The sequence below is a fragment of the Lepisma saccharinum genome, chromosome 26 (genome assembly GCF_977018435.1).
Source record: "Lepisma saccharinum chromosome 26, izLepSacc3.1, whole genome shotgun sequence".
NCBI lineage: Eukaryota > Metazoa > Arthropoda > Insecta > Zygentoma > Lepismatidae > Lepisma > Lepisma saccharinum.
The window spans coordinates 26,850,334-26,875,222 of NC_139254.1; the positions used below are offsets into that span (position 1 = coordinate 26,850,334).

General features: G+C 37.7%; 1 protein-coding gene and 1 long non-coding RNA gene across 2 annotated transcripts in view; one reads left to right on the forward strand and one right to left on the reverse strand.

Moving 5' to 3' along the window:
- The window catches only part of LOC145979557 (uncharacterized), a 46,818-nt gene extending 27,624 nt beyond the window's left edge, over positions 1-19,194 (reverse strand). The window contains exon 1 of the long non-coding RNA XR_014440791.1: positions 19,134-19,194. This is a non-coding gene — a long non-coding RNA (uncharacterized LOC145979557). The remainder of the gene's footprint in view (positions 1-19,133) is intronic.
- A 5,085-nt stretch (positions 19,195-24,279) lies between these two features.
- Positions 24,280-24,889, forward strand: part of LOC145979602 (uncharacterized) — a 31,842-nt gene continuing 31,232 nt past the window's right edge. The window contains exon 1 of the mRNA XM_083112568.1: positions 24,280-24,371. The gene's annotated coding sequence lies outside the window, so the exon portion shown is untranslated. The remainder of the gene's footprint in view (positions 24,372-24,889) is intronic.

Sequence of the window (24,889 nt, forward strand, 5' to 3'; positions counted from 1 at the left end):
ATCGACATTCTGTGGAAACGGTCTGTCCTCAACAAAAACATCACCGAAGACGTAGGACACACAAGTCTGCCATTAAGGCCACTAGTTTAAGATCTCCAGATTATAATTTGCCTCAAAAGCCGCCTTCTATACACAATATTTCCGTTAATGCGTGTTCTTCATCAAGTTCTACATCTTCGGAAGAAGAAATCACTCCTTCCCCTCCCATCGGCCGTAATGCCATTCCGGACAAATCTGCCAACCTTTCTCATAATACATCCCAGTCCCCTGCCATAATGACGGCATTGACGAATGGGCATCACTTAATCTATCAATCACTTCTTGGCCTCATTCCGACTTTATTGTCTTCAGTGATCAAAATTAAAGATTTACGAGAACAAGCGACCTTAATCCACAGAATCCAAGAACTTACATCACATTTGTTATCCATTATATCGGGTCGATAATTCGTCCCGATACTGAACGCCGTTTTTTGCACTTCCTTTTTTACCGATTACCCTATGATGTTATTTCCAGCCATTCTCCAATGGAATGTACGAAGTCTTTCAGCCAAAAAATGTGAAATACAGCAAATTCTGGCGGAACACCGTCCGCAGACACTCAGCTTGCAAGAGGTGAAAGGTACTCGATCTGAGAATTAGCGAATACCCCACTATTGCGTTTACGGTCCTCCTTTCAACTCTCACCAACAGGGTGTTGCTCTTTATGTGGATGAAAATATAACTTACTCAGTCATAAATATCCTCTTTTCCCTGAATCTGATTCGTAATTACCTCATTGAAATAGTTGAAGTCAGAATTCAATACAACCAACACTTACTCACCCTTATCTCCTTGTACATCCCACCTCATTTCCCTTCTCAAAATATCACTCTCTCGGACTTCAATGAGCTTCTTACATTGTTACCGCATCCTTATTTAATAACGGGAGATTTTAACGCCCATAACCATCTTTGGGGAAATCTATTCACAGATCGATTTGGAACAACATTAGAGAATTGGATCACAGCGAACGACATCATAATAATGAATGATGGATCTCCTACTCATTATCCTCACAATGGGTCACGACCGACAAGCATTGATCTTACTTTGGTTTCTCCAGAACGTTTTAATATAAATTGGAATACTGATTGCGATTTACGTGGAACCGATCACACGCCCATTTTTATTTGTTTACCTGCTAATTTCCCTGCTACCTACACGACCGCACCTCCCATCCGCCGCTGGAAGCGCGAATCTATCAACTGGAATACTTTCCGTTCTTCCTTTATTCGCATATATTACCAAGAAGATTTACATTCCATACGGACCATCACGTATACCAAATTTTTACATATCATAACGATCGCTCTTGGCCGGAGTGGTAGGAGACAAAACTTTTTCTCCTTAGATAGATTCCACAAACTTCACTGGTGGAATTCTAAATGTGCTGACATCAAAAATAAGAAAACAACACTGGTAAATAAATACTCCAAATATTCCACGCCGGACGCATGGCACGCGTTAAAAAATATCCAGGCAATAGCTAAAAAGATATACACCAAGGCTAAGCGTCAAGCTTGGAAAACTTTTTGTCAATCGCTTGACCTTAATTTACCAGTCAGTGTTATTTGGAGAAAATTTAATTCCCACCGTCACCCACATGATCCCGGCAGGACCACTCAATACTACATGGGAATCCGATTTCATGGAACTCTCACTTCCAGTCCGTTGCCATGCCTCCCCCCTTCTCGGACCATAACGGTCCAAGAAATCCGGCAAATATTGAAAAAAATTACATCCACGGCTCCCGGATATGATGGCATCACGTATGAAATATTCAAACATTTGCAAATTCAAGGGATGGAAATTCTAGCCGCGATATTCAATTTTGTATACCGAAGGGGAAAAATACCCCGTGGGTGGACACAACACGTTGTTATCCCCATTTTGAAACCAAACAAACCACATATGCAAGCAACATCTTACCGTTCCATAGTTTTAATACCGGTAATGGCTAAATTATTTGAAAGAACCTTGCAACATCGATTCAATTGGACGCTCGAGAAAAGTAATTTCTTCCCACCCTCACAAATGAGTTTTCGCGCCGGTATTGGAAGCCGGGATGCTATAGCAACTCTAACGGTGGCCATCCAAAGCAGTCAACTTTTAAGACAATATTGTTTCAGTTTATTGGTTGACGTTGCAAAAGCGTATGATTCAGTTCAAATTCTCATCTTATGTCAACTTCTAGAATCCCTTAAAATACATCCAGTAGTAGCCAAATTGGTGTGGAATTTATATCAGGAACGTATTTTGGTGTTTTGGTTCCATTACAACGTCACGGGACCGAGAATTGTTCGGAGTGGTATCCCACAAGGTTCACCTTTAAAGACTACTACTATTCAATATATATACCCAATATCTACATCAATTAACTAGTGGTAACTTTACTATTATTCAATATGCTGACGATTTTTGTTTTTATCGTTCTACATCAGATGCCACTCGAGGACTTCTTGATTTACGTCATCTTATTATCAGTTTACGTGATCAATTATCGACACGCGGGTTATGATTTTCTCCAGAAAAATCGCATATCATAATCTTTAATCAACGTACACTTCACCGATATTCTAACAACTTATCGCATATTCAACAAATTCCGATGGTTCATTCATGTAAATACTTTGGGGTCATATTTGACAGTAAATTAACCTGGAAATTACACATCGTTAATTTGTTAGAAAAAGAGGAAAAAATCATTAACATTTTGAAGGGTCTTGCCAATAGAAAATGGGATGGACACCCAGCCATCATGCTATTGTTCTATAAGAATTGTTTTCGTTCCTTATTTGAATACTCAGCACCCGTATATGGAGGGGCAACCGATACGTGGATCAACAAAATCGACATTTTACAACGACAAGCTCTCCGCATTTGCTTAGGACTCATGGCATCTAGTCCCAATGTGAGTGTATACTGTGAAAGCGCAGAACATGCTCTTTCCTTTCGAAGAAAATATTCTACTGCGAAATTTATGTTTAAAACTTTGTAAAGGCATACTCACCCTTTTAATACAGTTTTTGCCGTTCAGAGACAATTGAGTGACAATTTACAATTCAATCAGTTCAGTAATAGGCATTTCTTTCTTCTCTGTTACAACCTTGATAGAGAAGCTTACCACATGAGTTATACCCTTGAATCTCCTTTGATTTACAATTTACCGATTCTCACCGCGCCCCTTGTTAATATTAATTATAACGATTTGGGTCGACACGAATACTATAAAGAAATTTGGACAGATTATACCTTTATTTATACAGACGGATCTAAAGATGACGAACATGTCGGTTGTGCTTTTTACGTACCCTGCCATCATGTCATCAGACAATTCCCTTTACCACCGGACACATCAATATTTTCCGCGGAATGTTATGCAATCTATCAGGCGTTAATACATGCCCTTGAAGCGGGTTACGAAAAACACTAATCTTAACAGAAGCCTTGAGTATTTTGTTTACACTCGCTCGGTGCGGTAAAGACGCATATCGTTTACCCATTCTCCCGTCCCTGATTCTATAGGCGACTGTACATCTTCAAAAACATGATCAACGAGTACATTTCACCTACGTAAAAGCTCACAGTGACATTAATTTATATCAAGACTTAGTGGATCGATACGCAAAACAGGCAAAGGGAACTCATCCTCCTCATTCTCTCATTCGTTTATCCTACACCGACCTTTTACCCCGAGTAAAACTCAAACTCCATTCCCAATGGGACACTTGGGCGGTCGACGAAATCACACATATCACCACTTATAAATGGTATACAGAAAAACTACTCCAACGACTTTGCCAGATTACAACAACCCCCCTCCCCCACTTGTGATTGTGGAGTAAATAAACAAACACCAACTCACCATTTTTTCCAATGCCCGCTACGGAATGTAAATAGACACGCCCTTTTTCACAGACTCCGTAGAGCCAAGCTACCTTTCCCTGCCTTCTTTACTATCATACCCTTCTCCCTCTGTAATGTGGATCTTATATAGTTTTGCCCGCCAGTGTGACTTCAAATTTTGATAAATCTACAAAGTTATCAGTGTAATATTGTGAAGTGAAGTGAAGTGCCATGTTGTCATATTTCTCCATCTCCAATTTCGATATTACCTTCGATACTAGTGTGCTCAACCCCTTTAGACCTTTGACTGAAATTGCCACATCCCCGGCGGTAAGAGTCAAGAAGAAGAAGAAGAGTGTTTGGAAAAACACTAGACAGAAAGACGTTGTGCGAGTACCAAGGAACACGTTCGCTCAAGTAAGTCGGGAGTAAGTCGCGTGTATAACGTGTTGCTCCAGTGACCTAGTTCTTGGCCGAGGCCTGCACATGGTCGAACTTTGCGTATGCTGACAAAATGTGGCATTGTACTTGCGTACTATAAAAAAAAAAATAATAAAAATAAAAAAAATAAAATAAAAAAAAAACTATAGAAGGCTCTCCAATTTTGATAAGTCAAATCCAATACATTTGGATCTCATCAGACGTCGAAGAGGGGAAGACGTTGGATTACGTATACTACTGTGTACTGCGTTGCCAATTTGCTCGTCTGGACTTTTGATGGAGGTTGAAGGACGTTGAAAGAAATCACGGGATTCGTTCACGTTGCCTTGCTGACACCAAATCTCGCCAATTACCAATTGTTACAGGGAACCTTGGAAAACGCAGAGGTTTTGAACTTCCAACGATACGATTTTTGATTGATTGATTGATTGATTGATTGAGTTGGTGTTTTAAGTCCATTTTGTGCACAGTAAGGCTAATCGGGACTGGACCTACAGTTTAAAGTGGGATCCGAACCACCATGTGCCTCCACCGGACCAACGATACGAGAAGGAGTTGTAGACGTGGCAACGTCATCGTGACCAACCACTTGAGGTAGGTGTAAAGTGAAACGTAGTTTTTGGCTTGAAATTATACGTAGTGGAAATTGCGAGCGTTCGACGAACCGATTAAATTGGAACCAAATTGCATAACGTGTAACATAGGCATTTGCGTAAGAAGTCAAATAAAAAAGTATGCAAACGGTAGACTGGAAACTAGCGAGTCTGTAAATTTGCAATAACCACGATTACGTTAATTGGTTTGAGCAGATTCCAAGGAAAATGATCACGAACTATTGTTGACTTTCCTAAGATACGTGAAAGCACGTAAAGCTTACGATAATCTATTTGTTATTACCCCCCCTCCCAATTAGGGTACTTAAGAGAACCAAATTTAAAAACAAACGTAAATGAGCATTTCAAAAATCAGGCTAATTAGGGTAGTAAAAGAATGCACGTAAAACATTGTATCTAACTTTATAATTGGTTATTTAAGACGATTGTTGACCAATCGAAATTGTAATTTAAGGAAAGTATTAGTTTTGCAGGACGAAACGTTGTTGGGAATGTACACGAAAGGATTAAGTATTATTGCACGTATTGAAAAATAAATAGGATCCGCTTATTTAAATTGTGAATGCTATTTTATTGCATGTGATACAAAGAATTATCACTGATTACATATTTGATTCTAGTTACGAAATGAACAATGATTAATTGAAATTAATGCAAAAAAAACTATTTGAAACAGCATGTTTATGCTTGTCACTGCGCAATTTTCTTGTTGATTTAATGAGTAAATAGAAATGGTTGTTGAATACATTCTTACATTCTTGTTGAAATCGTTATTTGAAACAATTATATTTCAGATAAAAAGGTAAAGAAAACTAAGTGGTAAAGACCCAAGGAGAAGCCTAGATGAATGACGCAGTTTCCAATACTAGTATACTGTAGTTAGATCTTAAATATAAAAGGTGTTGGTGCGCTGCTCACCAGTATTTATGCAAACCTTATTTGACCTCTTTTGGAATTGCTTAACAAGGAGGTTCGTTAAAGACCCCGAGGAGCACCGTGGTGCGCGTACCTCCACCAACAAATTTTGTGAGTTCTGCAAATGTATTTGTTCTTATCCACGGAAAACTTCTAGGGCCCAGTTATACACGCGAGCAGAACGTCACACCTAAGAAATTATTTCGGAACATGATAGATAAATAATCGGTGCTGTGGAACTAAGAATTTTAATAAGACGATCGTCAACAACAGAAAAGATATTGGAACACAAGAAAAGTCTTAAAATTTGCACAACACTTATTTACGTCACTTGCAATTTTAACAATTTAAGTGCTTTTTTCTTGTGAATCTGCTAAAGAATAATACATAATAATTACACGCGGCTGTATTTTTACTTTTATAGTTGTTATTAATAACTGACTCCTTCTTTTACTTGATATCATACTTTTCTTCATGGATAGTAAATATGGTTCTCTATTTTATACATACACATTTACCGAGAAGAATAGTTATTACAAAAAAATATTTTATATTCTGTTTCATGTCTCGCAACCTCTTTGGCTTTCTTATTTACACGAATTATAATTTTATAATTGTTGTAACCCCCCAAAAAAGGACGAAAATACGGAGTGGAGGGGAAATGTCCGCTTATTACAAAGAAAATATATGTTAATATTAAATTATCGGATAGGTCACTGTGTATAATAATAAATATCATGTGATTACTCATTTAATACATTTTTTTCTTTGTAATTTGGTGAGTTTCTCCGATTCCTACTCGCGCCATTGAATTACACATACTCGCAAGTCGAAACAGGGGCGGCGCCACAGAAATTTTCGACCGGGTGGGCAGAAGCTGTATATTGATAGAATAGGGTGGGCAGGTATAAATGTAAGGCCATATATATATATATATATATATATATATATATATATATATATATATATATATATATATATATATATATATATATATGTATGTATGTATGTATGTATGTATGTATAGGTACATATACGCATGTGAGACACATATGTGTACGACATATATGTATATGTATCCCCTTCTCTCTTACACTCCCGATTTCCCTTCACTTCTTTCTTTTCCCTTTCCTTTTGATATTTTCTTTTTTTACTCTTTAATGCCATCTTATATCTTTCTTTCTCAGTTTGTTACCTCTTTCTCCCTTTCACTTTCTCTCCTTCCATTCTTCAAATGTTTCTCTTAACTGCCATGCACACACACATCACATGTATATATGTGTGTGTGTGTGTTTGCTGTTTTTCCTCTTTATTTTCTAATATATTCTCGCATCTTGTTCCACTTCTTTGTCTCCGATGGACACAATTATTTCAGGGAAGTGTTTGTGTGTGCGCAGCCATACGTTCTAATCACATTCTATGTCAATGTAGTGACATAAATGTGAATTGGTTGCATCACATTTTGTCCTTCAAGTGCAAAAATACAAGGCACATAACTTCTCCATTTTATATATTAGGCGACAGCGATAGAAATTGTGATGGTAGACAATGGTGAAGGATTAAATTACTTTTCGTAATTTAAATGCATGTTCCTGATCATATTATTTTCATCACATGAGTTTTTGACTGAAACTCGGTGGTTAATGATAACTTTTCTTGGCTTACAAGGTTATTACAAGTGACAAATGGATCTGAATCAGGCCCGTACTCAAGAGGGGGAGGCAAGGCGGCCATGGCCTTCCCTCGAGCCATGAAAATTTTTAATTTGAACTTATAAAAACCTACAAAAATGATGTAGATGGGTTTTCAAATTTTGCCTGAATTTCGATTTTCTCCTTGCACAAATGAATGAATAGGTTTGTTTCTGGACAGAGGCAGGTTCTAGAAGTCTGCAGTCTGCAATATTGGGTTATTTTAGTTCTATAACCATTGATGTAAGGTTATCAAACGTTCCGATTTAGTAGGAATAGTCCCTTTTAATCCATGTCCCGACTTTTTCGTCTCGGCTCGTACACTACTTGCTATAGGCCTAAGGGAAGAAAGACTCTTGCGCCACTAAAGACAATGTACTGGTTATGATGTCAATTCTGCTACTCAATGGGAGTTAGATAATATTATGTAAATTAGGGTTAATTAATATTATGTAAATAGGGAGAATCCAATTCAGAGCAGAATCGTTGCTAGATTTTTGGGGCAAAAAATTGTCTGAAGAACTTTTAACATGTATTGTTATTTGTCCAAAACACTCAAGAAATTAAGTACTGTACATTATTATTTACGAAATTCTGTCAATCGGAATTTGTTTTACTGCAATTTCTTCTTTTCTACTTGTAATTGTCTTGAACATAAATACAGAATGTACACAGTGGTGCGACCGTGCAACAGACAACTTTCACAGTGTGCAGAGGACATCAAAGGCAAAAATGTCGATGCTAAGAGTCGTTGAAAGTGGCATTTTCTATCCAACATGTATGCAACCCCATTTAATAGCTTCTTGGTTGCCACTGGCGTTTATTTTTACTGTCGAATAAGATTCTAAAAGCGAAAATACGCCATAGAAACAATATTATGCCAGCAGACACACTACCAGGGTGAAGTCACTTAGCCGTTCCCTTCAGATAATTTATTTACAGGGTTCGCACTGACTTCAAAGTCCTGGACAACTGGACGAGTAAGGAAAACAAGGTCATTGGAAACAAATGATTTTTTTCAAAAAGCTTTCAAAACCTGGAAAAGTCGGTGGAATTAAATGATTTTCGCTTCGCAGAATTTGTAACCGGAACAGGTTTCGTTTTATCTTCCCAACAATCTTCCTTTTTGGGTAATATTGCTTATAAAAATATTCTTTCATTTTATTTTTCATTTATTTGAAAAATGTTCAACAAACGTGATTCATTTGATTAACTTACAAAGTTGAAATGTAACTCTTATTTTTTAGCATGTTAAATCATTACACAGTTATGTAGAATACCTGGAAAAGTCAGGGACTTTGCAAAATGGGTGTATACCCTCATCTATCAACCCCACACACATGTGTTGCTTTTCGTAGGCTATTTGAATTGTTTGCATTATGCACACATGTAGTCTACCCGTATCATACACTCTTTTTTCGCTTTCTGACAGAAACAAATGTCAGTGTCAAATGCAAATATTTGTCACGTGGTTGCACACATATAGGTTAGAAAATGCTGTTCTTCAACATTTCGTAACAAAATGAGCAAATTTCTCTAGCCACCATCTCCTATACACCCCCACATATATAAATACAGTGCATACATAATATGAGAGAAAGTTTATGGAAATTCGCCTTTGGGTCTGCCCCCCCCCCCCCTCAAAAAATCCTGGGTACGGGCCTGATCTGGATGTTTGCAGTAACGGCTATCGGGTGCCAAAACTTGGAGGCAAGGACAGATTACTTTTTTGGCAGAAAAGTCTTACCATTTAGAGGCCATAGTGCGGGTGCAACAAGTGGAAAAATGTGGCGGGAGGAACTTCCCCCCTCTCCTCGCTACTCCTAAGCGCCGCCACTGGATATTTGGATTAAAATTAATGTCTTGTTGGGAATGTAAACACACAAACACACGGAAAAACCAATTCTTTGTTCATTCTGCATAAAGTATCCCCATGCTTATGAAAGGCTATATTGGCAAAATATCGCCCAAAAGTAATATTGAAGTAACATTGAAAAATCTGTTAGCTAAGTTGTTATTCGTTTTCTGAAGTAAGTCTTCGTTACTCATGCGGTAGAAGTGATACACGTATGGTTAGATGAACACATGCACTGACGTAAAAAATACAGGGTGATCCGTTTGAGATGGCAGAAAAATAAACCGTTATCTACAAGAGGTTAATGTAGATATCTGTGAGCAGTTTGTTGTAATATAGGCAGAACGGGTGTACGTTTCGAGTGAGTGGAGGTTTACAGTCTTCAGCTGCGTGGCGGCAGTAGCATGCATGTGCTACTCGATAATTCCGCATTTCATACGACATACTGTGTGTGCTGTTGTGACTTGACCACCACCTTTGAGCACCTTCTCACTCGAAACTTGCATCCGTACTGCTTGTATTACAACAAGCTGCTCTGAGATACGTAGGTTAACCTCTTGTATATAAAGGTTTAGTTTTCTGACATCTCGAACGGATCACTCTGTAGTTTACATTTTGTAGAATGTGATTTTGGACACAAGGAATTCATCAAAATTGATCACCATACCCGGTAATTCATCTCTATTTCACAGATTACTTCGGTTATGTGGCACATCCTTTTTGAAAGCGCTGAAATGTCAACCTCTATCCTGCGCAGCATATCCTGGAAACTTTAATCTTGCAGGCGAACGCGCCTGGAACAACAGTGAAAATAATAATTTGTGGGGGGTTGTATTTTCAATGTCTGCGTGTATTTGCCCCCCTTCGTCACTTTCATCTAATCACGATTGAACCTTATTGTGACCATTAGCCAAAATTAGCAGAAAAGTGACTTCACAAAGGAACAAATCAGTCGAATCAACAACTAAATCTTCCAAAATTTGAGTTCCATTAGTTCATACCACTTCGAAAGTTGAAGTGGTAGGAACAATAACGTTTTTTTCCGAAAGTTTAAAATATTTGTGTCTGGGAATACACCCTTTAAATGAACACATATTTTATGGTGATAATATAACACGTTCCCTGCGAGTTCTTACTGTATATTTTTTTTCTCCAATGGCATAACGTTGTCGCCTTATGATGAAGAGGTTCTGGTTTCTACTGCCCCCTCCCCTGGTGGAAGCACAATGCACATTGGTTCGAACTTCACTTTAAACTATAGGTTTAGTCCCGATTAGGCTATCTGAGCATAAATTTCAACTTAAAAACAAATATACACAATTTTCTTATGGATACTTCGTGACATACCCTTTCTTCTTTACTTCATCTGCATTTACACATTCTGTTGACCTTTTCGGCTAAACCTCTGATGCTTCTAAAGTTTAAACCATTTTAATCGTGATTGATTAGATCTCTGACGCCCTCAAAACAAAGCTTTGCTTCCAACCCCTTCTTCTTTTAATTCTACATAAGTTAATCACAAGAAAAAACGCGTGATTACGTAACTGATAGGCAAAATTATGTGTGGAACTAGGATGTCTAAATAGAATTAGCCACCCATTATTAATTCAATAATTCTGTTGCTTTTTTCCAAACCCACAGAACTGTTACTTCAAAATTAATATACCTTGGTATTGTGGTATTGTAGTGGTTATTGTGATTGCTTATTATTAGTATTTATTAGTAGAACGAATACAAAGTTGTTGTTTTTTGTATTCCATGTAGGTATTTGAAAATAACAGGTATGTAAAATATAAATATAAAAATTGCAATGAAATGAAGAAAGAGACCTTCTGGAATTTCAATGTAGACCTAATTACAAAGTCGACATAATTTATTGTGTTGCTAGAGGAAGCAAAGCTGGGGGTTTTATTTGTTTATTTGGAGATTATTTTAATCATACGCAGACCACCCCTATATGAAGACCTGGAGCTTACAACATCAAGATCCCCACCCCAATCAGCTCCACAGTTTTATTTATAACATTTCACCAAGCTATACGTTAGTTATACGTATTTCTTCATTTTTTTCATCCATCCGAAGTATCTAATTTTTTCTTTATGTGGTACTTTTCAAAGCAGTTTTTCCCCAGTGAAGGTCCGGATCTGCAGCCCTCAAGCTCACCCTAAATCCTGATCTCATCCTGACCATACCCTGCATAATTTTGATCCTTCTAAGCCCACTAGCTGCTTCTAATCATACGTATCATGCGCGCCGACTACGTGGGTGCTCCAGGGCTCGAGCACCCACATAAATAATCTTGTGGGTGAACCGCACCCACATGAATTTTAGTTTGATAAAAACAAAATAAAATAAATATTTCTCACTTGCCATTATCAAAAAATAATAAGCAATTAAAACATTGAGATGGAAGTTAAAATTTCTAACCTCTAAAACATAATTGTTTCAAACGTGTTTGTGCAAAGGAAACCAAGCAACACATTCCCCCCTTCCTTGCCTGTCTCTGGCCAAGTCAAAGGCAGTCCCCACAATAACAATGGAATTATATTGTATTGTGAATAGAATCCCGTCTTTTCGGCTTGCTTTGATGTTTCCTTACAAGTGACACACTACAATACGCCCACTCCATTCGTCAACAATTGTTTTAAAATAACTACTTGCCGATATTGAGCACTAATAAAGAATAAACCGAAACACAAGGAAGCTGATTGTGACCGACTACCTCAATAGTTGAGTTTTTCTTTTTTTTGTTTGTTTCAATCAGATAAGAGCGGCGTGGAATAGCAAGGAATAGCAATTCGGGGTCACACCGATGAAGCATCAAATATTCATCAGTTGCTGCTGCTTAGAGCAGAAGATGCTCCTGAGTTGAAATCTTGGCTGCAGCGAACTACATATAAGTGGGATTCTCACGATATATTGAATGAAAGTGTCTCTTTATTATCCAACGATGTACAGCAAAATATTGTGAAATCTATTAAAAAAGGTAAAGGTAAAGAGCTCCCCTGTGCATAGCACCACGCCATGAAGGCGTATAGGGGGTGTGAAATCTATTAAGCCAGCACAATATTTTTCTCTCATTGTAGATGAGACTTCGACATATCAGTGAAGGAACAAATATCCATATGCTTCAGATTTGTCGATGAAAATTTGCAAGTTGAAGAAGTGTTCATGGGCTTCTATGAAGTAGCATGTTCTAGGACATTGTTTGAAGTCGTCCAGGATGCCATAAGACGTTTATCTCTCGACATAAAATACTCTCGTGGTCAGTGTTATGATGGCGCGAGTAATGTCAGTGGACATTTAACAGGATTACAAAGTAGGATTACTCAGTTGGAGCCGAGAGCTATATTTGTTCATTGTTCGGCGCATAATTTGAATTTGGTAGTGCAAGGTGCGATGCAAGGTATCAGTTATGTGCGAGACTTTCTGGTGATTCTTCGTGAATTAATATCATTTGTAAGACATTCGCCAAGTGGTGTGTGAGGGTAAAATTACTACAATCGTTGGAAATTAATTATGACGTTCTCTTGAATTTTTTGGAAGATCTGTCAGAAGAAAAAAGTGAAGTGGTGGGAAGGCTAGTGGATATTTTTCAAACCTACATCAATTCAGATTTCTTATTGTCTTGAAAATGTTAACTTCAGTTTTCGGCAGGATTGAACAACTTCATTCTTCTTTTCAGAAGAAATCATTGTCATACCGAGAAATCAAAACTTTGGTGCAAACTTTGTCTGCAAGTTTAGCTTCACAAAGAGAAATATTTTTTGAGTTGTGGAATGAAACCATGCGGAAAGCCGAGGAATTGAACATTTATGAACCAGTTTTGCCTAGAAAAAGGAAGATGCCAAAACGCTGCAACGAAGGTAGTGATCCTCATACGTATCAAACGCCGGAGGAAATGTACAGACAAATATACTTGTATTTTGAAATAATTGATGTGGCTGTGGATTCGCTAAATCGTAGATTTCAAACAAGGTTTTGGAACTTATTTCACAACTTGAAGCTTTTGCTATCGGTCAAATTGGTGCTGATCGAATTCTGCAGTTCTGTGGGACAGACTTTGATAAAGATAAGCTAACATTGCACAGGGACATGTTTCTAGATGTGAGCCGAACGAACAAAGAAAAAGTGGCCAACTTGTCAGACACAACAAATATTTTAAGTAGAGAAAACAGTGGTCTCATGCGTGAAATGCTCACAGAATTTGTGAAGTTTGTACGGATGATTTTAACTATACCTGTTACTTCTTGTACCTCTGAGCGGTCATTTTCAGCACTTAGACGATTGAAAACGTTTTTGCGGTCAACAATGACCCAAAAAAGATTGAATGATTTGGCAATTTTGCATGTTCATAAAGAAATGACTAAAAATATTGACATTACCAAAATTGCAAACAAATTCATAAGTGCAAATGCCGTAAGAAAGAATGTGTTTTATATTGAAAGTTAACATGTCATGATTATTATTATTATTATTATTATTTGGTACATAAAGTTAGTCATTTTGTAGTTTCTGTTCACAACAAAATCCTTGCATAGTTCTTTCTGCAATTACAATTAAAATTATTTGCATTTATGAAGATTTCTCATTTTAATTTGTATGAATGTGGTATTTTCTTTTAGTAACGTGTTGATAATATCATTGCCTCTTGCAATCATTGTGCATGTAAATTGTTTAAAGTATACAATACTTGATAATTACAGATCTAACCGCCATTGATATGCACCCACAGACGTTTTGGAAAGTCGGCGCCCTTGATACGTATAAGTATTCAATTTCAATTGGTGACAGTTTTCTTGTTTCAAGATCTCTAGTAATTCCTTTTGCTTTCTAATGACAAAGTTAAATCGGCTTTTTATGGGATGATGATAATGTGAACATTTCTAGTATAGATAATATTCATTAGTAAAATATACATGTACTGTAATGAACACCAGAATACACTTATTTATTGCAACATTCACAGATCTCTAAGTATATGTACTTAGTGAATTTCATTGGGTGGGCAATCGGGTGGTCACAGGAATTTTTGGGTGGGCACTTGCCCACCCGTGCCCACCCCTGTCGCTGTCCCTGAGTCGGAACAAGAGGAAACATAAAAGCGTAGTGTAAATATCTAAATTTTTGTATTACAGACCCATGGCAGCTAGAGACGACCAAAATTACGTCAAGTTTAGTGCACTTTGTGCATAAACATACTATATTTAGTCCGTCTGAGCTACCCTACCGTTGCGGTTTAATACCTTAATTCTTAGGTTCAGGAGAATGTAATTTTCGGAAACTTATGACTTGCTACATAATCTTAAAGGTTTGCTAAATACATTTTTGTTATCGATTTACACGAGAAATTCTTACCTTCGTTGAAATTATCGTTTGAATAGCCATCCTATCGCGCTCCAATGTAAAGCTTAGGGTAACCAGATGACGAACGAAATTCTTTAGGGACACAACAGGAGTGGCGCTTCTAGCGGAAAAGTTTGGCAATGAACAGCCCCCACTGGTTTCTTAACAAGAGCTATGAATAAGGAAATGTTCTCTTAACTGATATTAGTCATTTTCATGGAAGTTCACTTCAATGACAAAAACATGCACAATTCGAGGTTTTACCAGTACCTACAAAATTTAAATTTTTTAATCAGCAAAAACTTCACGATTTTTGTTTTTGGAAATGATGAAAATTTCCAGTTCCAAATGTCTGCATGTTTTTTTTTTTCCTGACCCCATTTTACCCGAAAAAAGTTCCCTTCTGCATATTCTTAGTTGAAAGCCCTTCTCTGGCGATTTTACTCAACTATCCATTTAGAAATTAATTTTTGGACTGAAAAATGTAATTTTTACATTATCTGCTAACATTTTCTAGTATTACACACACACACACACATACTTATTGCAAATGTGATTGTCTCCTACTTGACTTAATGTCCTACATTTTGAGACAATGAATTCTACTTTTTGCATCTAGTGAACTAATAGCCCTAGGTATGATAAAAATAATATTTTCATTCGAATTCTTCATCACTTATTCCCCAACAGTTATATTTCCTATTTCTTTGATTTCTATCCTTACACTTTTTTTTTGTATTTGACCTTAGGCTTCAGAAATATTTATATTATCACCATTCACCATCCTCACATAAAAATAGCTTAGCTAGAAGACTGAATTACCCACCATTGAAAGGTGCAATATGTGTTATGTACCTTTATTTATTATTTACTACCATCGAAGTGTTATGGGGAAATAACGTTTCTTCACGATTGTACAGTCACCGTTAATAAAAATGGGACATCTAGATGGTGAAATACTTGATATCCTGCAATCCGTTGTGTGTGATGCCTAACTCTACGGCGGTGTTAGAATTTGCCATTGGTGATTGTACAGTCACGGACAGTTCTGCGTTGTAGCTATTCCATTGAAAGTAAATTAGGCCATTACAACCCAGAAGTGTCCGTGACTGTACATGCGTCCCGACCTTGGCATGGGTGTTCTTTGTGTGTTTGTCTTTATCAATTTCATCTAATCACTACTCGTCGTCACTTTGCGATTAGCCAAAAGCTTCGTATGATGACTACAAATACAATGCAACAACACAGTGCTCCACTTATAAGTTTACCGTGAAGTTTCCCGGAACCAAAACAATTAGAGACAAATGTCAACATGAACGTTTGAATCACTACAAACCAGCTAACTGTAGACCAGGCAAACGAGAACAAGTCTCTGCGCAACCGCAAGTAATGACGCGAGACGGCTCCACCAATGAACAGTGACAGAAACGAGATTGCATAATGGACGACTGGAGTTACCCGCTTTCGCTCCTTCGTTCTGCAAACTTTTGAAAACTATAGTACCGTACGCACGTGGCAGGTCTCCAGGTCCGTTTGCTTGGGTTAAGAATTTCTTAGGGAAATATTAGGGATAAAACAGCAAGTGGAAATTTTGACAAGCCGTACATTTATCGTACGGACAAAGGTCTGGACCGTACATCCTTACATGTACGATCAGGGCCCTACGGTTGGCAACGCTGCGCTTTCACCACTTGATTTCCCTCCTCCTCCTTTGCCGCTATGCGCAGTGCTGCTCCACAGTTAGGTGGGACATGGTAGGCCTATATTTTTACTTCATTCAAGTACTTAGTAACAATAATTACGTACAATATTATGGAAGACTAAAACACTACATATTTACAAAAGTTTATAAAATATCCACTCCTATTTCAGAATTTTCAAAGTAATGTTTCATAATCTACCATGTAATCCAACGGCGGCGCCATGATTTATTATGTAGGGGCACTGGCGTACGCAGAGGGGACTACAGTCTCCTCAGAAATTTCTAGAAATCAATGTTTTCAAATAAAAGCAGTGAAGAACTCGGGAAAAACAGAGTGGTAAATGTAATCTGCTCAAAATGACACCAGATAACAACTTTTTATAGTGGAAAGTTCTAAATTTAGGTGTGTTTCACCTACATCACAAACTGTTGAATTATGATTTCCGGCAGCCATGATTGAGGCCAGTTCTTGTAAGCATACGGAATTTAAGCGGGCGGGCGGTAGATACTAACACATATATTCGTGATTTAAAACAATAGTGCAGTTGGTGCAGATGTAACGAACTGTACGTGGTTGATATTTCCTTGCAAACGACAAATACAATTGGCCGCAAACATGGCAGTTGTACGCATCTTGACGTCACATGACGGAATATATTATTCTGCGTGGCACACTCATAGAAGGCAACTACGAGGTAGCATTCACCTTTATAATTTTAGTTTCCTCCAGAAAAATAAAATCATGTACGCAAGTTTGTATTGATGCTGAGGAAGGGAAGTACGATTTGAAAATTTAAGAAATGAAATATGCATGCATGCTTTAGTCATGCCATGAAATACCTATCAACTTTCAGTAAGTTTGTATGAATATATTCCAATGAAACTGAAGACTATTGATGACTTGCTTCATTTTTTGCTTGCTTTGACCACACACAATAAACCACTTGTTTTATAACTTGAAACGAACGATGCTTGTTCCAGACAGGCCAATGACTATCGTGTCTTACATTCCAATGGAGCCTCCACGATCACGTGGTAGTAGCGTCATCGCCTTGCAATCTAGGAGTCCCGGGTTTGAAACCCAATGGAGGCATATTACAGTTATTCCGATCCCACTTCAAGCTGTAGGTTCACCCAGATTAGCCTATATGTGCGTAAAGTGGACTTGAAAACCCAACTTAATCAAACAAAAAAAACTCCAACGATAAGATCACGCATTGTAAAAATAGAAACAAAAATACAATATCATTGAACTATGTAGTGAAATGCAAAGAAAACCATTGTTTCTTTTTTTTTTATAAAAAAAATAGTTTTTAAATCTTTGCAATATTGCTATCATGAGTTATAATGAAACAAAATTTGATTTACCCCCACACGGAAACCCCCCTTAACGTCTCTCCTGAACTTCCTCAACAATTCCATATTTTTTTTCACAAGGGACTAATTTATGGTCATCTTTTGCTCTGATTTGCCCTTACTTCCGTCTTACCCCTTCCCGATTGAAAATTCTAGATAAACCTCTACAGGTGACAACAACAAGAAAATAACTGCTCAGTGTTCAATTTGTGTGTGGTGGATGAATCAATTAGCTATGCAACCTGAATTCTGCTATTTTGGGTTGGGGAGGATAACACACGCAAATTGTGAAATTATGTCGTCACTTTCATAAAATCATCAAGTCGCTTTTTGGACTGCTTTAATTTTATGATAGCGTTTCCTTGCGTTGTTCCCTCTATCACACATGTACATTTTACATAGGTACTTTCCAACTGCCCCAGATATTTCTACTAGGTAAAATCTCCATCCTCCGCAACAAAGTGTAACACCTCTTCGCCAACTTTGTACTTCTTGGTAACAGCCATTGAAAAAAGTCTGCAACGGCACGTTTGCCAGACATGTTAGGTAGAAGTGTGTGTTAACATAAAAACATGACTCAATTCGCATTAAACAATAAAATCTCGAGAACCACCTGATATTATCTTGAAATCAACTGAAATTTCTGTTGCATTGCAAGTTGAAGAGAAAAAGAAAGAACAAGTTGAGACAAAGATACTGGTTCTTATAAACAGTGCTTAAAGAAGAAAACTAAACAACTCGCACTAAAATGTAGGTAATTACCGAAACCCACAAACAGGCCGGACGAATAGCCAAAGAACAAACAATTTTTAACAACAATGCTGACGAAAGAAAGACAAAGCCTTTGTAGTGACTGCCCCAATACAGGCAAGTAAGTGCGACTTTTCTTTCAATTTGAATCAGTAACTTCCTTGTTGTATACAATAATAGCGGCCTCACTTCAATACTTACGTTCCACCCTTATTGTGATTTGCTACCCACGCTCCTGCTTTATCATTACAAATATCTTCATATGTACAATTCTTCTAAACATGAAAGATCGATGAAATGATAAAAAGTTCGTTAAAGATTAAGCCCACTTTATACTCTGAGATAGGTTACTCGAGATTGGACCTACAGAGCTTAAAGTGCTATCCGAATAACTACATAATGCACTGTACCTCCACTAAGTAACGAAACCACGACATCTTAATTGCAAAGTGAAGGCGTGCTAAATATAGGTTAGGAACTTAGTGATAATCTAGAGCCAAAATAATGGCCTAAAAGATCGTTGAATATTGTGCAAAACGATATGAGTTATATTGATCCTCAATTTTTGCCACTTACCTAACTGACGAAACTTCAACTTCGACCACACTGACGATTTTAGGGAGTAACTATTTTAACCAGTGAGGATTCAATCGATGCACTGCATTCCTGATTGCACTGTTCTGCTCTCACTGATATCTCAAGCCCCAGCCTTGATGCAGAGGAAAGACGACTGGCCTTTTGAACTTTACTCAGCAACTTGACCCTACAGCTGCTTATCTGGCGTAAACGTTTCCTTGAAACCAACTTTACTGTTTCGAATAATACTCAGTGTTGTCTGCGACTGTCTTAATAAAAAAGTTCCAAACGTGATCGTAATGGTTGCACATGATTCTATCGCTACATCCAGCGGTGAATTAGAGACAGCCAGAAAAGTTTCGCTCCGATGAGTTCAAGGGCGGACTAAATACTTTAAAGTAGGCGTTACTTAATTACCAATTGCTTCCAACATTCAGTTTTTTTCCCCTTGACGTTTATTTCCGTCTCGATTTATTTTTTCTACTACGTTCCTTCTTCTTCGTGTATTCTCTCACTCTTTCTTTCTTCCCTCTTATTTCCTGTTTTTCTCTCTCTCTGTTTCTCTGCTTTTCTCTATCTATTTTTATGTTTTTCATCTGTTTACCCATTTCTTTCTATTTATCACTTTTCTCTTCTACCTATCTCTTTTTACCTTGTCTGCCCATTTCATCTATCTCTCTTCCTTGCCCTTGTCTCCTATCTATCTCTTTCCTACTTTCTAATCTATTTCTCTATCGTTTTCTCGCAGATTCCGTGACGGAGTGGTCAGCAAGGCGTGTAACGATGTCAGGTGTTCTGGGTTCGAATCCAGGTCCAGGCCTAGGCGTTCTTTGTAAGTGTTCCGTTATCAATTTCATCATGTTATCAATCATCCTCATCTTCACGATTAGCCAAAAGTGGAACAAAAGAAAAGTAAAATGGACCAAATTATTCAATCAATCTACCTTTTTTCTTTCGACGTATAATTATTCCTTTCCTCCTCCTTTTTACTGCACTCCAGTACAGGTTTTCCAACACGGAAAATGTCTGAACTCGCATTTTTTTTTGTTACGAGTTCATATTTCATATCATAGGAAACATTCACACGCTCGTTCGACTCTAGCTTCCACTCGACCCTCTCCCCCCCCCCCCGGCGAAAGAAATAACATCAAAATTAAGTTGCACTCTGTCACAAGTTTGCGTATAACTATCGAACGAATAGTTATTTCATAAACAATATTTTTTTTTTTATTTCTAAAGGAATTGCCGGCTTTTTCCTGGGATATCGAAATATTAGAGTCCATTTTTTGATAAATGTAGCTCCATATCGGATGTCCCGTTGGAGGAGGCATGAATATCTAGGATAGGAGATCCTATGGATATCCAGAATGGGAGAACCTGACTATTTAGGACTAGACACCACATAAATATCCAGAACTGCAAATCTAATGGAGCTAAAATGGATATCCATAATATCCGTGGATTAGATGTAGACATTGTTCACATCCTATGGATATGCCTTGGATATTTGTGCTCTATGTTAATATCGAGGAATATCTCGAATTATATTTCACAGTCTTATTCGATTAAGTTTCCTCCCAACAACATATGTTCCTACGAGGAATGCAACCCTTCAGACTAGCTCACAATGCAGGCACGGCTCGGCTTAAACAATTATACTGTTTACGAGCTAGAAAAGAGACGTTCCCGGAAGCCGGTGTCAAATTTTATTAACAGGAATTTTATTACGCACGCCCATGGGAAAGGCAAAACATGGAATTTTTAAATCTGGCAACATAGCCCATGACCACTAGCAGAGGTCAATACTAGACGAGAATACAGTGGTAAGAGATTTACATTATTTCCCTTAACATTGAATAACAAACAAAATCCCATCATATTACGGTTAATAGAGGAGAAAATGGGAACTTAAATATTAGGAAAAATGTTGGAGAATATTTGTGATTCTGCATGTTAAAATTGGACCAGGGAAAATTTTGTGAGGTTGTAAACCCTGCACTCTGTATGCGCCTCTGATCATAGCTCTGAATACAGAATATGAAGGTTTTCTCAATGTTAGAAATGTTGATGACCAATGTTTCCTGCGGTGTGTGATTGCTGCCCTATAAGGCCTCTCCCACTACATTGAGTTTGCCAGCGAATACGAAACTATGATAGAAGGAGAACTCGCACTTAAATAAAGGAAATTAGCATATTAAAACAGAAATGCAGAAATGCTTTCTAGGGGGGCGGACTACACAAGACATATATTTCGCATTTTTAGAACTTTTCATTCTTAAAAATTGCAATCGAGGGCCATTTCAAGGGAGGTTTGCATTTACTACTATGGATTTTTCCCGGGTTTTTCACTGTTTTTACTTAAAAATGTTGATTTTCTTAAAATATCGGAGGAGGCTGTAGCCCCAGCAGCCCCCATGTAACCAGAGTACGTATATGTGATAGACTAGACTACTTAAAACCACTGCCTATGGACCACTGCAGTTGTTGACGAGCTGGAGGCGGAGCGGGGTTGGAAACTGGAAAAAAAATCTGTCTGCCTTCTGGGGCAGCCACATAGTTAGATAATTCGGCAACAACATTGTATGTGCGTCCTTCGATATTGTTTTCTTATGCCATGGTTTTAGTAATAGGTATCCTACAAATTTTGAAAGACGAAACAAAAATAAACTGATTAAAAACAAGGACTTCGTTAGGGGGGCCGGGGGAGCACTGGCCCCCGCAAACGTCCACGTGACCCCGGCAAATGTTTCTGTATTTTACTGGACATTTTACTTTGATATATATATATATATCAAGATGAAAGTTTTTTAAAGTGAATTAAAATTAAATAATGAGAACTTTCGAAATAGGAAAAATGATTATGTAGATAGCCTATGTGAATTTGTGTGTTCTCAACTATATTTCAGTATTGTAAAGAGATAAGATATAATATAATCTTATTAATCGTCTCCATTGAAAGGCTTGGTGTCTGGTTTTCTTTCTAAGAGAACCCTACCTCTGAAGATATTTAGCCGTGGTATAATATAAAGGATTGCACCCAAACATAGATAGCATGTTTACGGAGGGCGCTCAAGTATCAAACATTCATCCACGTACTACACCGTGGACTGCTTTGTTGCATATTAATGAGGCTCCGGTATATAGACCCACAGCCAGCGTAATCCTCCATAACGGGTTCTGTTTTGTTTTGTCCATGTTCCTTCGTGGTTGTCCATTCATCTTATCAGCATTCATCCTCAACACCGCGATTAAAGTCAGAATTTATGAGAACTAGATATTATCATAGGAATGAAAGTGGAGGATAACAATGAAACAAAAACAGTAAATGTATCCACAATGTACAAGTTCTTCCCTGCAATATGCATAAATTCACATTTCTCCTTTTTTTCTTCTTCTTCTTATTTTTCTTTGAATAAAGCATTTTCCTTATAATCAATTTCATCTAGCTACTATTCGTCATATTCGTTGCGATTAACCGAATGTAAATAATGTGACGCAAAATAAGAAAAATTCAATAAAATACCAAAGCAATCAAGTCAATTCTTGTGCCATCAAGTGTCTACGTGTATTTTCATCATGTTGGGTGCCTATTTGCCTGTGGTTTTAAAAGTTTTTAGCGTCTATAAATCTCCACCCCTGCTCATTACTCTAAGAAACAAAAGTACTACGTGCTTTGTAGTACTGAAGTATGAGATACTCGTTTCATCTTGACAGATAAACCCCCGCGGTTGTAAACACAAGAGGGTGGAAAATAACCTAGTGCAAGGTCCGTAGACCGCTAGTTTCTCCCAGTGGACCTTCAAGCCCTGAATACCGGCGGCCTGTCCGTTTCTTTTCATTTTTCCTCACTTCGGCCACATCATAAATGCAAATGCGCGGGGCGGTACATCCACAAAATTGTCTCTGTCAGCTTCAACAAAAGAGCCATCAATGTACTTTCTCCATAAATAGTTTATGACGGGAAATCGGTAGAAACTTTGTTTCACAAATAAAATAAATATGCCCCTGTTCCGCGAATGTGAACTGGTAGCCCAAGAAAGAAACAAGAGTGGAAAATGCAAACTCCCATTATCCGCCCTCCGTGACGGAGTGGTTAGCACATCGCGGCACGACGCCAGGGGTCCCGGTCTGAACATGGGTGTTTGTGAGTGTCCATTCATCAATTTCATCATATCATCACTCATCCTCATTTTCGCAATTAGCCAAAAACCAAAAGTGGCAGAAAAGCGAAGTAAAATAAATCAAATCAAGCAACCCCCATTACTGCCGATGGCGCAGTGGTAGCGTCGCGGCTTGTAATCAAGGGTTCTTGGGTTCGATACCTGGGGGAGACACATAGAGGTTTGGATCCTAATTTAAACTGTAGGTCCAATCCCGATTAATCTTACTGTGCATAAAGTGGACTTAAAACGCCAACTCAATAAAGAAAACTCCCATTAAATTAGCCACGATTGCAATTTTTCTGAGTAAAATTTTAACCTCATACAGTGCAGCATATTATCCAGTTTTACAATTCCCCCCCTCCCCGAGAAAAACGCCCTGCGTACGATGGTAAGTGGCACGCGTGTGTATATAAGAGTTGTTTTTAATTTAACAGCATCTCTCTCTCATTCTCTCTCTCGCTCATGCACATACACACACACACACACCGCCCCCCCGCCCACACACACATTTGTTTTGTTAAAATGAAATGTTATTAGTTTTTATTCGTACCCACAAAAAGGTGCTAGTATGCAGTTCCGTTTCGTACCGCAAGAAAAAAAACATTGAATATGTCAATTATATTGTTATGCGAGAGTGGGGCGAAAATTTACCTTTGTTGCCAGAGACACTTGGAATATAGTGAGGAAAATCCAATTTATTTGCAGCCTACAAATCAGTATACTTTTGAAGTCTCATGTTAGGAATTTTAAAAATGTTGTTATTATAAATATTTTGCTACGTGATACTAAACGCCAAGGTTAGCTCGTCACATGGAGTATTGTTGAATTATTACTATTATTCTTTGCTTCAGAAAATATTCACCGGACGTTTCCACGCTCTATTCTTCCGATGCAACAAACTTGTGGATTGCGTGCATTAATGGGAAGGGGGCCGGGGACATGTGACAATGGACTGACGTTTCTTTATGCATTCCACAGCGACACTTTCTCTTGGAGTAGACGTGTCAATATCACCTCATACTGCTGTAGCCCGGCCACTGTTGAATGTTGTGTGAATAATAAAAAAATCAGACAGGTACGTTTGCTTGGAAATGGGTGAGAGAGAGAGAGAGAGAGAGAGAGAGAGAGAGAGAGAGAGAGAGAGAGAGAGAGTGACATTGAAATGTTTCTTGCACTTTTTAGAATACTTAGTACGTTTTGTAGAAATATCTTGTGAAAAGTATTACAAAATCTACGTATCCCACTGCTTAATATTGTAACAATTACTTTATATGAGGGGAAAGTTCTACTGGTCTCAAATACTGCAATGTTCAAAAGTTGTCTGAACAATTTCTTTTTTGTAATTTAAGTTATTACGTAATAATTTAATATCAAATTTTCATTTGCACGTCTCAAATTCAAAATTTTTGGAAATATATTTTTATGGACAATGAGATTATACTTTTCCTATATCAAGCCAATAATTAAATTTGAACTATGTAGAAAATATATTATTATTTAACTGTAACCTCGAGTCATAGTAATAATAATAATTTTAAATTATTAATGTGTCTTCCTCCGTAGTCGAGCGGGTTAAGGCGTTCACTCGTCTTG